The sequence below is a fragment of the Capra hircus genome, chromosome 17 (genome assembly GCF_001704415.2).
Source record: "Capra hircus breed San Clemente chromosome 17, ASM170441v1, whole genome shotgun sequence".
NCBI classification, from domain to species: Eukaryota; Metazoa; Chordata; class Mammalia; order Artiodactyla; family Bovidae; genus Capra; species Capra hircus.
Window position 1 is genome coordinate 23,491,619 of NC_030824.1, and position 15,458 is coordinate 23,507,076.

The 15,458-nt window shown below is 39.5% G+C and overlaps 1 protein-coding gene across 1 annotated transcript in view; it reads right to left on the reverse strand.

Annotated features, from left to right (window-relative positions):
- TMEM132D (transmembrane protein 132D) overlaps window positions 1–15,458 on the reverse strand; it is an 891,916-nt gene that overhangs the window by 394,855 nt on the left and 481,603 nt on the right. The window lies entirely within an intron of this gene.

The following is a 15,458-nucleotide window of genomic DNA, read 5'->3' on the forward strand; positions in this document are numbered from 1 at the left end:
GCTGGGCTGCAGGAGCTAAATTTTACTGAGAAGCCAGTGGAAGACCACTGTAGCTTTTCACTTGCAAGGAAGATGGAACCAATTGCTGCTTTAGAAAGCTGGAACAGGCAGCTGCATGTGCTATGCCTGGGGAGCATGAAGAGAGAGGTTCAGTCATCCAGGTAACAGATAAGGAGGGCCAGGCATTCTAAGAAAACACATGGGACAGTGGGATTCAGGAGCGACTGGGAAAGCAAGGGCTGCTTCTGAAGTAGTTTTTTCCACACAGAAAGCTCCTCACTTCAGCCACTCGGCATCTGGGGATGGCATTTAGGAGAGAAAGCAAAGGTGTTTTCAAGGCTAGCATATTAGGCATTACACACAAGTGCTTTTGTTGTTTTTTTTTTTTTTCCCCTGGCTTCTGCCTCCCAGGAATTGCTATTTCTTTCTCTTACAGAGAGAAGAGGGAGATGAGCCAAGAAGGCGATTTCCATCGCTCTTTGTGGTGCTCTGACCCTGAGTGAGGCAACTCGTGGCTGATTCCTCTGGACCGTGATGACTGGAGACAGAAGGTGGGAAGCCCGCATTCCTGGTTCCCTTCCTGGACACATGCACATCAACATCCATTATCGCAAAGGCGATGTGGAAGGTGCTTGTTCACATGTGGCCCACCCATCATTCCTACATCCACAGCAGGGCAGTGAAGCAAAGAGAACTTGTCACCAGCCCCAGCCTCAAAGAGGCTCTAAGCATCCACCCAGACTCTTCAGAAACCTTCCATCGATAGCTTTTGGTTTTCATTTTTTACCTTTTTGGCTTTCCAAAATGCAGTTCATGAGGCCTTCATCAAGAATGCAACTTGGGCTTCCCTGGTGGCTCAGTGGTAAAGAATCTCCTGCCAATGCAGGGGACATGGGTTCGAGCCCTGATCTGGGAAAATCCGTCCTGCCAAGGGGCAACGAAGCCTGTGTGCCACAACTACCGAAGCCCAGGTGCCGGGAGCCCATGCTAAGCAACAAGAGAAAGCACTGTAATTAGAAACCTGCGCCCTGCAACTAGAGAGTAGCCCCCGCGTGCTGCAAATGGAGAAGGCCCATGCACAGCAACCAAGACCCAGGGCAGCCATAAATAAATCAATCCGTAAAAAAAGGCCACCTAAATCCAGAAATATTTCCCCAATTGTATCTCCGTGATTACACTTCTTTGAAACCCGCCTCAGCAGCCTCTCCTGTTCTGTCTTCACACTTCATGAAACAGTATTTTCCGTGCAATACTTTGCAAACTGCTTTTTACCCTGACAGCCGTATATTTCTAATTACTCCAAGCCGAGGGTGTGTGTTGCATTTTATTTTGCTTTATCTTTATGACTGGATAAATCAATTTTAATGTCATGCCTTTAAAAATCTGGCTTCCTCCAGCTGGAAACAGATGTTTTGTTTTCTTGATGATACCTTAACGGGTCGTTCTTTGAAAGAGGCCCCAGTGGTAAGACAGGGTCCGTAAACTCTCCTATCTTACATGGTGCTCCAAACCTGCACATCACCTAACACATTAAAACAGCAAAAAACAAAACATCTCCTCCCTGACTTAATGAAGAAAAATAGCCCACAGACAAGGGACCATAAGATCAAAAAGAAAGAGCTTGATTACATGCTCTAAAGATACAAGAGACTGTATCTTTTACATAAAAATTTTATTTTGTACTGGAATATAGCCAATTAACCATGCTGTGATAGTTTCAGTGGCACAGCAGAGTGACTCAGCCATATATACACATGTACACATCCTCCCTCTGGTGGCTCAGACCATAAAGAATCTGCAGGAGACCCGGGTTCAGTTCCTGGGTCAGGAAGATCTCCTGGAGAAGGGAATGAAAACCCATTCCAGTATTCTTCCCTGGAGAGACCCATGGGCAGAGGGGCCTGGTGGGCTACAATCAATGAGGCTGCAAAGAGTTGGACAAGACAGAGGGACTAACACATTCTCCCCCAAATTCTCCTCCCATCCAGGCTGCCACATAACATTGAGCAGAGTTCCCTGTGCTATACAGTAGGTCCTTGTTGGTTATCCATTTAGAATATAGCAGTGTGGTCATGTCTATCTGAAACTCCCTAACTATCCTTTCCCCCACTCCTTTACCCCTGGTAACCATGAATTCCTTTTCTCAGTCTAGAGTCTGTTTTCAGTTTTGTAAATGAGTTCATCTGTATCATTTCCTGTTAGATTCTGCATATAGAGGAGAGCATACCATATTTCCCTTTCTCTGTTTGACTTACTTCACTCAGTACGACAATCTCTAGATCCATCCATGTTACTTCAAATGGAGATTGTACCTTTTTAAAAGATTTCAAAGTAATACATGCTAATTGTAGCAAATTAGGAAAATGAAAATAAGTAAAAAGATGATCAGTATTCTTGCCTGGAAAAAAATCTCATTACCAGAGGAGCCTGATGGGCTACAGTGCATAGAGTTGCAAAGAGTCAGACATGACTGAGTACGTGCACACACAAAAAAAGATGATTAAGCATCAGCTACAAATATTCCACTCATATGTAAGTTTTTTTTAATATAAAATAATTTTGGTGTTTTCTTGTTTCACTTTACATTGTGTACCTGTGGAATCTATCTACCTACCTATCTATCTATCATCTGTCCCTTTGTCAATGTCAGACTATATTGTAAATAGTTTCCTTTATTTTTCATCTGACAATACATTATAGATTGCTTTAACAGGATAACTTTCAGGTGATCCTTTTCTTTTCTCCCATTCTCTTCCATAGAATGGCCTGATAGCTCTTTAATACAGTGCATTCATTTACTTTGAATTATTAGATATGTTTTTTATAAGTGTTTTGTGAACCACCTTGTTCTAAGCGCAACTGGTTGATGAGGGATTTTAATTGAGAAAACTGCAAGGCAGAAAGAGTAAGCATAAGCAAAATGACCAGAACTAGAGAAGTAGAAACAAGCTAATAGGTTTTGAAATTTTTTCCCTGATTTTTAAATAAAAACAAAACCCAACCACTCTAATTCCCAACTTGTCTCCGAGCTCTTGTGATTTATATTTCAATTCAACTTCAACTATTCATAAAATTGCTATTGTATATGTACTCCTGTGGGTGACACATGGACATGTATTTTCACAGAATGAATGCTTTTTAGATATTTACTGCATATTTCACCCATAAGAGACCATCAATTATGCAGTCCTTGAGAGAGAGCAAGACTGCTACTTTTTTGTCTTCCATTAGTACAACAGAAATTTATTCACTGCCTTGAATCAAGAGTAAAAATGTCTGTCTTGAAAGGATAAAGAAGATGTGGTACAGAATGTACAATGGAATATCACTCAACCCTAAATAAAGAATGAAATAATGCCATTTGTAGCAACATGGATGGACCTAGAGATCATTATACCAAGTGAAGTCAGGCAAGAAAGACAAATATCATGCGATATCACTTATATGTCAACCTAAAAAAAGATACACAAATAAACTTACATACAAAAACAGAGATAGGCTAACAGACATAGAAAACCAATCATTGGTTACCAAAGGGGAAACAAGGGAGGGAAGGGATAAATCAGAAAGTTGGGGCTAACAGATACACACTGCTGCTGCTGCTACTGCTGCTAAGTCGCTTCAGTCATGTCCAACTCTGTGCGACCCCATAGACAGCAGCCTGCCAGGCTCCCGCATCCCTGGGATTCTCCAGGCAAGAACACTGGAGTGGGTTGCCATTTCCTTCTCCAATGCATGAAAGTGAAAAGTGAAAGTGAAGTCACTCAGTTGTGTCCAACTCTTAGCGACCCCATGGACTGTAGCCCATCAGGCTCCTCTGTCCATGGGATTTTCCAGGCAAGAGTACTGGAGTAGGGTGCCATTGCCTTCTCCAGATACACACTACTATATATAAAATATATAACAACAAGAACCTACTGTACAGCCCAGGGAACTATACTGCATATTTTATAATAATCTACAAGGAGAAAGATTCTGAAATTGATTATATATATATATGTATGTATGTGTGTGTGTATATATATATCTGAGTCACACTGCTATAAACCTGAAACTAACACATTATAAATTAACTACACTTTAATTTAAAAATGTCTGTCTTTTCTAGCTTCTATGCATGTAAGACATTTTTGTTTTTGAGTCTACAGATGTTTAAAACAATTAAGGGGTTGAAACGTGATAGGAGTACTCCAAGTGTGTCCCCCTACCTGGGAGCTTGTTAGAAACACAAACTCTCCAGACTGATTAAATCTAAAATTCTGAGAGTGGGCCTAGCAATCTGTGTTTTAACAAGCCCTCCAGGGTGATTCTGGTAAGTGTTAAAATTTAAGAACCACTCCTGTAGGGTAACTGAGAAATTAAAAATTAAAACAGTCTAATGATAGAACAGAATGTTCATTCCATCCATCATCACTAACAAAATCACTGACCATGTATTCAGTTCAAGATACAGGACACTGAGCACCCCACTGGGCACAGAGACCAATATTCATCATCATTGCTGTTGTAGTATAGTTGGTTTTGTATTAATGGAGAGAATGTAGGATCTATGAGCTTATTAATAATTGCATTTCTTTTTTAAATATTTATTTATTTAGTTCTGGCTGAGGCAGGCTTACTTGATCCACAGCATGTGGGATCTTAGTTCCCTGATCAGGGATTGAAATCACCTCCCTTGCACTGGAAGGCAGATTCTTGACCACTGGACCACCAGGGAAGTCCCTGTAATATAGCTCTTGTTTTCTTACAAAGTCAGACAGAATTACCTCTCTGTGTTTCCAAAATTTACTTCATGGACTTCAGATTACAAAGGTCCAAACATTGTGGACTTTCCACTGGGGTAACCTGTGCGAAGGGAAATAAGAATTTCCCCCTACAAAGCTGAAAGGACAGACTTCAGCCTATGTCTTCACATCACTTTGAGTTGTTGTGTCTGTCAAAACCCCAGAAGCACCTCTAAAGTGAAATCACAGAAAACGTTTGACACGGTGATGTTTGGAAACTTAAAACTGACCACCTCCCCCAACCCCAGCTCCTGTTGGATGCAAAATTAACCTTTATGAACTGCCACTCCCAAAGAGGTGAACGTTTGGGGCTTCCCTAGTGACTCAAATGGTAAAGAATCTGTCTGCAATGCAGGAGATCTGGGTTTGATCCCTGGATCAGGAAGATCCCCTGGAGAAGGGAATGGTAACCCACTCCAGTATTCTGGCCTGGAGAATTCCATGGACAGAGGAGCCTGGTAAACTATAGCCCATAGAGTCGCAAGGAGTCAGACATGACTGAGCAACTAATGCTTCTCACTGGGGTCATAGTCCCCTTCAAGCCTTCGTAAAAACATGCTGAGCGGAAAAGGTATCGACTATGTAATTCTGAAGAGGGATGGAATGTAGCTGCCTAGCCTGAAAAGAGTGTGTGAATCAACCTGGAATCTATAGTTGGGAAGAAACTGGGCTGATCAATCTTTATTCCCAGGCAATCAAGCAAGGTAGCATCTTTAGTTCTCTCCACCGACGACTCATAAAATAGGGGTATTGATCAAGGGGTCTAAATTTGTCATTTTGACTATAAAAGCAATTTGTCTTTGTGGAATGGTCATAAAAGATGAATGCATTTGGGTTCCGAACTTCAAAAACTATTCCTCTGGATAACTTTGCAAGGTTTTGCCGCAGATTTTTTTGGGAAGTTACCAAGCCGTTTTCAAGTATTTTTATGGGTATGTGCGTGTAAAGTACTTTAGGTGATTTAAGTACCTACCAACACATCTGGAAGCGTATTTCATACAGAAGATCATACTTTTCAGTCCTCTGAAAGACATAAGCTAGCATTTATCAAGGGTTCCCTACTTTGTGTCAGGCATATTATGAGGATTTTGCTTATAATTCCTGATTTAATGTATCCTCCTGATAACTCTATGTGTGGGATATTTGGGTTTTTGTCTTTATTTTTTGGGTGAGGAAAACATTTGCTACAACAGTGATGTAATGTGCCTAAGGACACACAGCTAGGAAGCCAATAATGGACTCAGGGCTGTTCCTTTCAAAATCCTGTATTCCTTAACAAGGTTAAAAGTATTGTGGAAAATGTACATGTGGTTTCATTCTTTTACAAGTGGTTGACCAGTTTTCCCAGCACCACTTGTTAAAGAGATTGTCTTTACTCCATTGTAGATCACTTTCTAACACCGCACACAAAAATAAACTCAAAATGGATTAAAGATCTAAATGTAAGATCAGAAACTATAAAACTCCTAGAGGAGAACATAGGCAAAACACTCTCAGACATAAATCACAGCAGGATCCTCTATGATCCACCTCCCAGAATTCTGGAAATAAAAGCAAAAATAAACAAATGGGATCTAATTAAAATTAAAAGCTTCTGTACAACAAAGGAAAATATAAGCAAGGTGAAAAGACAGCCTTCTGAATGGGAGAAAATAATAGCAAATGAAACAACTGACAAACAACTAATCTCAAAAATATACAAGCAACTTCTGCAGCTCAATTCCAGAAAAATAAACGACCCAATCAAAAAATGGGCCAAAGAACTAAACAGACATTTCTCCAAAGAAGACATACGGATGGCTAACAAACACATGAAAAGATGCTCAACATCACTCATTATTAGAGAAATGCAAATCAAAACCACAATGAGGTACCACTTCACACCAGTCAGAATGTCTGCGATCCAAAAATCTGCAAGCAATAAATGCTGGAGAGGGTGTGGAGAAAAGGGAACCCTCCTACACTGTTGGTGGGAATGCAAACTAGTACAGCCACTATGGAGAACAGTGTGGAGATTCCTTAAAAAATTGCAAATAGAACTACCTTATGACCCAGCAATCCCACTTCTGGGCATACACACGGAGGAAACCAGAATTGAAAGAGACACATGTACCCCAATGTTCATCGCAGCACTGTTTATAATAGCCAGGACATGGAAACAACCTAGATGCCCATCAGCAGATGAATGGATAAGAAAGCTGTGGTACATATGCACAATGGAGTATTACTCAGCCGTTAAAAAGAATTCATTTGAATCAGTTCTGATGAGATGGATGAAACTGGAGCCAATTATACAGAGTGAAGTAAGCCAGAAAGAAAAACACCAATACAGTATACTAACACATATATATGGAATTTAGGAAGATGGCAATGACGACCCTGTATGCAAGACAGGAAAAAAGACACAGATGTGTATAACGGACTTTTGGACTCAGAGGGAGAGGGAGAGGGTGGGATGATTTGGGAGAATGGGAATTCTAACTTGTATACTGTCATGTAAGAATTGAATCGCCAGTCCATGTCTGACGTAGGGTGCAGCTTGCTTGGGGCAGGTGCATGGGGATGACCCAGAGAGATGTTGTGGGGAGGGAGGTGGGAGGGGGGTTCATGTTTGGGAACGCATGTAAGAATTAAAGATTTTAAAATTTAAAAAAAAATAATAAATAAATAAAAATAAATAAATAAATAAATTTAAAAAAAAAAAAAAAAAGAAAATGTACATGTGGGTTCCAGGCCACATAGACCACAGGCAAAGATGTATACAATTTTAGAAACAGCCTCTTTCCTCCAAAACGGACATTTATGAAACAAGTTGCTCCTTCACTGAGCTAAAACCTGGCCTATACGTTGTCTTCATTAGCACCTTTTGTCCCTAGAAGAGTAGAGGAAGATTGTAATTTGTAGTGAGAGTTTGGAGGTAAACAGCAGTATATGTAAACGTACATCCGTAAATGATCCTGGTGGCTCAGATGGTAAAGAATCTGCCTGCAGTGCAAGACACCGAGTTCAAAGCCTGAGTCAGGAAGATCCTCTGGAGAAGGGCATGGTAACCCACTCCAGTATTCTTGCCTGGAGAATCCTATGGACAGAGGAGCCTGGTGGGCTATAGTCCATGGAGTCCCAAAGAGTCAAGACACAACTGAGCAACCAACACTTTCAGCCATACATGTAAAGGTACATCAGTAAATGAACAGAGAACTAGTCTGCGGTGTAAGAAGGAAAAAGTAGAATGAAATAGAGATGATAAGTCATGAGGACCCAGAGAGTCAGAGATGAGAAAGCAGGTAATCGAAAATTTTCAGGACCTGTGAAAGCTGAGCATGTGTCTTCCCACTAATTTGTAACAATCTGGATCTTCACCATAAATCCTCCATGACATAAACAAGCATTTGTAAATTTCCCCTTGTGATCAAATAGACACTTAACCAGGATATAAGCTACTGTCTATGAGCAACAAGGAAGCAGATATTAAATCTTTCTTTTTCACCATTGTTTACACATGCCTAGTATAACACCTGGCACATCATAGGTACTCCAACAAAAACAGACCAATGAGTGAATTAACTCCTTAAATATATGTTGTTAGAAACTACATTCCTGTGCAAACAACACACAAGCCAACTCTATCCCCAAGCTGTGCATTTTTGGGTGAAACTCTGGAGACTTAACCAACAAGGCTTTTCAAAATGCAAGGACTAGCAAAGTGAATCACTTAATCCTTTTTTTTTTTTTTTTTTTCCCTTTCAAAGATCTCTCTTCTGGGGAGTTTCCTGGTGGACTAGTGGTTAGGACTCCAGGATTTCACTGCCATGGTCTGGGTATAATCCTTGACTAGAGAACTGAGATCCCACAAGCCCTGTGGTGTGGCCAAATATATATCTATATCTATCTATCTATACACAGATATAGGTATATATATGATAGATATAGATATATATCTATATATGTAGATGGGCTTCCCTGGTGGCTCAGATGATAGACAATCTGCCTGTAATATAGGAGACTGGGGTCCTATCTCTGGGTTGGGAAGATCCTCTGGAGAAGGGAATGGCAACCACTCTAGTATTACTGCCTGGAGAATTCCATGGACAGAGGAGCCTGATAGGCTACAATACACAGGGTCACAAAGAGTTGGACACGACTGAGTAACTAACACACACACACACACACACACACACACACACATCTGGTAGCTCAGTTGTAAAGAATCTACCTGCCAATTCAGGAGACACAAGAGACGCAGGTTCAATCCCCAGGTCAAGAAGGAGTCAGACACGATTGAGTGACTGAGCATGCATACTTCCCTTCTAACAGTTCTGATTCCTGTGTTAATTCAGGTCAATGGATGACAGAGTTGTTTCTCAATGCTAAGCCTTCAAAGACATCTGAAGTATAGTAGAGGATTCTGGGATACAGTAGTTCTCAAAATTGTAGAAATACTATAGGGACATGTATGCATATAATAACATGTATGCATAGATACTTTCTCTTCTAACATGTTACCTATTACTTTGCTGAGTGCTCGCTCTGGTCCAGGCCTAGTGGTGCTTTAAGTAATTTATTATGTTTGATTCTCACATCAATCCATCACGCCGGTGAGGCAGGTGTGATTATTCTCTTGTTCAGTTCAGTTCAATCGCTCAAAGAGTCGTGTCTGACTCTATGACCCCATGAACTGTAGCATGCCAGGCCTTCCTGTCCATCACCAACTCCCGGAGTCTACCCAAATCCATGTCCATCGAGTTGGTGATGCCATCCAACCATCTCATCCTCTGTCGTCCCCTTCTCCTCCTGCCCTCAATCTTTCCTAGCATCATAGTTTTTTCAAATGAGTCAGCTCTTTGCATCAGATGGCCCAAAATATTGGAGTTTCAGCTTCAACATCAGTCCTTCCAATGAACATCCAGGACTGATCTCCTTTAGGATGGACTGGTTGGATCTCTTTGCAGTCCAAGGGACTCTCAAGAATCTTCTCCAACACCACAGTTCAAAAACATCAATTCTTCAGCGGGCTGTACAAACTAAAGCTCAAAGGTAAAATATTTTGCATATTAAGTTCATGGATAATAAGTAGAATCACTGGTGCCAAGTGATTTCCCTGGCACCAAAATGTGTAGGGCTGACATCTGGCTCACTTTCCTTTTGTGCAGACTAAACTGGTGTCTCTACTGACCCACTGTTCAAAGTAGAAAGGATTTGGTGACAGACACACCAAACATTGGGTCACACCAGCAGGTGAAACTTCCATCAACGTGCACAGCTCACGTTGACCATATTTAACCTACTGGCCACAACAGGGCGAAGACTAAATCATACAATATCTCTCCTGGCTCAGTCTGCTGGGCCATCCTGTCCAGCTCAGGTATCAGACTATCAGACTGAGATATTTTCTGGAATGTGTGACATTGGCCTCATGAGGTTAGCACCACAGTCTAGCTTTTAAATATCTGAGAGAGGACAGAAAAAGAGAGAAAGGACTTTCTTGGTGGTCCAGTGGTTAAGAATCTGCCTTCCAATGCAGAGACAAAGGTTCAATCCGTGGCTTGGGAACTAAGATCCCACACATTATGAGGCAACTAGGTCCATGCATCGCAACTACGCAGTTTGTGCTCTAAAGCCCAGGTTCCACAACCAGAAAAGCCACTTTAATGAGAAGCCCAAACACCGCAACTGGAGAGTAGCCCCTATTCACCACAACTAGAGAAAGCCTGTGAACAGCAACAAAGACCCAGAGCAGCCAAAAATAAAATAAAGCAAATAGTTTTCATCTTTTTTGAAGGGTTATTCAGTTCTATTCAAGAATTTTTTCTTTTCTTTTTTTTTCTCTCTTTTTTTTAATTATTATTTTTACTTTATTTTGCTTTACAATACTGTATTGGTTTTGCCATACATTGACATGAATCAGCCACAGGTGTACATGAGTTCCCAATCCTGAACCCCCTTCCCACCTCCCACCCCATATCATCTCTCTGGATCATCCCCGCACACCAGCCCCTGTATACAGCATCCTGTATCCTGTATCGAACATAGACTGGCGATTCATTTCTTACCTGATAGTATACATGTTTCAATGCCATTCTCCCAAATCATCCCACCCTCTCCCTCTCCCACAGAGTCTAAAAGTCTGTTCTATACATCTGTGTCTCTTTTGCTGTCTCGCATAGAGGGTTATCATTACCATCTTTCTAAATTCCTTATATAAGTGTTAGTATACTATATTGGTGTTTTTCTTTCTGGCTTACTTCACTCTGTATAATAGGCTCCAGTTTCATCCACCTCATTAGAACTGATTCAAATGTATTCTTTTTAATGGCTGAGTAATACTCCACTGTGTATATGTACCACAGCTTTCTTATCCATTCTTCTGCTGATGGACATCTCGGTTGTTTCCACGTCCTGGCTATTATAAGCAGTGCTGTGATGAACACTGGGGTACACATGTCTCTTTCAATTCTGGTTTCCTCGGTGTATATGCCCAGCAGTGGGATTGCTGGGTCATAAGGCAGTTCTATTTGCAATTTTTAAAGGAATCTCCACACTGTTCTCCATAGTGGCTGTACTAGTCTGCATTCCCACCAACAGTGTAAGAGGGTTCCCTTTTCTCCACACCCTCTCCAGCATTTATTGCTTGTAGACTTTTGGATTGCCACCATTCTGATTGGTGTGAAATGGTACTTCACTGTGGTTTTGATTTACATTTCTCTGATAATGAGTGATGTTGAGCATTTTTTCATGTGTTTGTCAGCCATCCGTATGTCTTCTTTGGAGAAATGTCTATTTAGTTCTTTGGCCCATTTTTTGATTGGGTCATTTATTTTTCTAGACTTGAGCTGCATAAGTTGCTTGTATATTTTTGAGATTAGTTGTTTGTCAGTTGCTTCATTTGCTATTATTTTCTCCCATTCAGAAGGCTGTCTTTTCACCTTGCTTATATTTTCCTTTGTTGTGCAGAAGCTTTTAATTTTAATTAGATCCCATTTGTTTATTTTTGCTTTTATTTCCAGTATTCTGGGAGGTGGATCATAGAGGATCCTGCTGTGATTTATGTCGGAGAGTGTTTTGCCTATGTTCTGCTCTAGGAGTTTTATAGTTTCTGGTCTTATGTTTATATATTTAATCCATTTTGAGTTTATTTTTGTGTGTGGTGTTAGAAAGTGTTCTAGTTTCATTCTTTTACAAGCGGCTGACCAGTTTTCCCAGCACCACTTGTTAAAGAGATTGTCTTTAATCCATTGTATATTCTTGCCTCCTTTGTTGATGATAAGGTATCCATAGGTGTGTGGATTTATCTCTGGGCTTTCTATTTTGTTCCATTGATCTATATTTCTGTCTTTGTGCCAGTACCATACTGTCTTGATGACAGTGATTTTGTAGTACAGCCTGAAGTCAGGCAGGTTGATTCCTCCAGTTCCATTCTTCTTTCTCAAGATTGCTTTGGCTATTCGAGGTTTTTGTATTTCCATACAAATTGTGAAATTATTTGTTCTAGCTCTGTGAAAAATACCACTGGTAGCTTGATAGGGATTGCACTGAATCTGTAGATTGCTTTGGATAGTATACTCATTTTCACTATATTGATTCTTCCGATCCATGAACATGGTATATTTCTCCATCTATTAGTGTCCTCTTTGATTTCTTTCATCAGTGTTTTATAATTTTCTATATATAGGTCTTTAGTTTCTTTAGGTAGGTATATTCCTAAGTATTTTATTCTTTTCGTTGCAATGGTGAATGGAATTGTTTCCTTAATTTCTTTTTCTACTTTCTCATTATTAGTGTATAGGAATGCAAGGGATTTCTGTGTGTTGATTTTATATCCTGCAACTTTACTATATTCATTGATTAGCTGTAGTAATTTTCTGGTGGAGTCTTTAGGGTTTTCTGTGTAGAGGATCATGTCATCTGCAAACAGTGAGAGTTTTACTTCTTTTCCAATTTGGATTTCTTTTATTTCTTTTTCTGCTCTGAATGCTGTGGCCAAAACTTCCAGAACTATGTTGAATAGTAGTGGTGAAAGTGGGCACCCTTGTCTTGTTCCTGACTTTAGGGGAAATGCTTTCAATTTTTCACCACTGAGGATAACTGTGGGTTTGTCATATATAGCTTTTATTATGTTGAGGTATGTTCCTTCTATTCCTGCTTTCTGGAGAATTTTTATCATAAATGGATGTTGAATTTTGTCATAGGCCTTCTCTGCATCTATTGAGATAATCATATGGCTTTTATTTTTCAATTTGTTAATGTGGTGAATTACATTGATTGATCTATGGATACTGAAGAATCCTTGCATCCCTGGGATAAAGCCCACTTGGTCATGGTGTATGATCTTTTTAAAGTGTTGTTGGATTCTGATTGCTAGAATTTTGTTAAGGATTTTTGCATCTATGTTCATCAGTGATATTGGCCTGTAGTTTTCTTTTTTTGTGGCATCTTTGTCTGGTTTTGGTATTAGGATGATGGTGGCCTCATAGAATGAGTTTGGAAGTTTACCTTCCTCTGCAATTTTCTGGAACAGTTTGAATAGGATAGGTGTTAGCTCTTCTCTAAATTTTTGGTAGAATTCAGCTGTGAAACCGTCTGGACCTGGGCTTTTGTTTGCTGGAAGATTTCTGATTACAGTTTCAATTTCTGTGCTTGTGATGGGTCTGTTAAGATTTTCTATTTCTTCCTGGTTCAGTTTTGGAAAGTTGTACTTTTCTAAGAATTTGTCCATTTCTTCCACGTTGTCCATTTTATTGGCATATAATTGCTGATAGTAGTCTCTTATGATCCTTTGTATTTCTGTGTTGTCTGTTGTGATCTCTCCATTTTTATTTCTAATTTTATTTATTTTATTTTTCTCTCTTTGTTTCTTGATGAGTCTGGCTAATGGTTTGTCAATTTTATTTATCCTTTCAAAGAACCAGCTTTTGGCTTTGTTGATTTTTGCTATGGTCTCTTTGGTTTCTTTTTCATTTATTTCTGCCCTAATTTTAAGATTTCTTTCCTTGTACTAACTCTGGGGTTCTCCATTTCCTTCTTTTCTAGTTGCTTTAGGTGTAGAGTTAGGTTATTTATTTGACTTTTTTCTTGTTTCTTGAGGTATGCCTGTATTGCTATGAACTTTCCTCTTAGCACTGAGTTTATAGTGTCCCACACAACTGGGTTGTTGTGTTTTCATTTTCATTCATTTCTATGCATATTTTGATTTCTTTTTTGATTTCTTCTGTGATTTGTTGGTTATTCAGAAGTGTGTCGTTCAGCCTCCATATGTTGGAATTTTTAATAGTTTTTCTCCTGTAATTGAGATCTAATCTTATTGCATTATGGTCAGAAAAGAGGCTTGGAATGATTTCAAGTTTTTTGAATTTATCAAGGTTAGATTTATGGCCCAGGATGTGATCTATCCTGGAGAAGGTTCTGTGAGCACTTGAGAAAAAGGTGAAATTCATTGTTTTGGGGTGAAATGTCCTATAGATATCAATTAGGTCTAACTGGTCTATTGTATCATTTAAAGTTTGCGTTTCTTTGTTAATTTTCTGTTTAGTTGATCTGTCCATAGGTGTGAGTGGGGTATTAAAGTCTCCCACTATTATTGTGTTATTGTTTTTTTATTTTATTTTATTCTTTTTTTTTTAATTTTTTTTTATTTTTTAAATTTTAAAATCTTTAATTCTTACATGCGTTCCCAAACATGAACCCCCCTCCCACCTCCCTCCCCACAACATCTGGGCATACACACTGAGGAAACCAGAATTGAAAGAGACACATGTACCCCAATGTTCATCGCAGCACTGTTTATAATAGCCAGGACATGGAAACAACCTAGATGTCCATCAGCAGATGAATGGATAAGAAAGCTGTGGTACATATACACAATGGAGTATTACTCAGCCGTTAAAAAGAATTCATTTGAATCAGTTCTGATGAGATGGATGAAACTGGAGCCAATTATACAGAGTGAAGTAAGCCAGAAAGAAAAACACCAATACAGTATACTAACACATATATATGGAATTTAGGAAGATGGCAATGACGACCCTGTAGGCAAGACAGGAAAAAAAGACACAGATGTGTATAATGGACTATTGTGTTATTGTTAATTTCCTCTTTCATACTTGTTAGCATTTGTCTTACATATTGAGGTGCTCCTATGTTGGGTGCATATATATTTATAATTGTTATATCTTCTTCTTGGATTGATCCTTTAATCATTATGTAGTGGCCTTCTTTGTCTCTTTTCACAGCCTTTGTTTTAAAGTCTATTTTATCGGATATGAGTATTGCCACTCCTGCTTTCTTTTGGTCTCTATTTGCGTGTAATATCTTTTTCCAGCCCTTCACTTTCAGTCTGTATGTGTCCCTTATTTGGAGGTGGGTCTCTTGTAGGCAGCATATATAGGAGTCTTGTTTTTGTATCCATTCAGCCAGTCTTTGCCTTTTGGTTGGGGTATTCAACCCATTTATGTTTAAGGTAATTATTGATAAGTATGATCCCGTTGCAATTTACTTTATTGTTTTGGGTTCAGGTTTATATGCCCTTTTTGTGTTTCCTGCTAGAGAATATCCTTTAGCATTTGTTGGAGAGCTGGTTTGGTGGTGCTGAATTCTCTCAGCTTTTGCTTGTCTGTAAAGCTTTTGATTTTTCCTTCATATTTGAATGAGATCCTTGCTGGGTACAGTAATCTGGGCTGT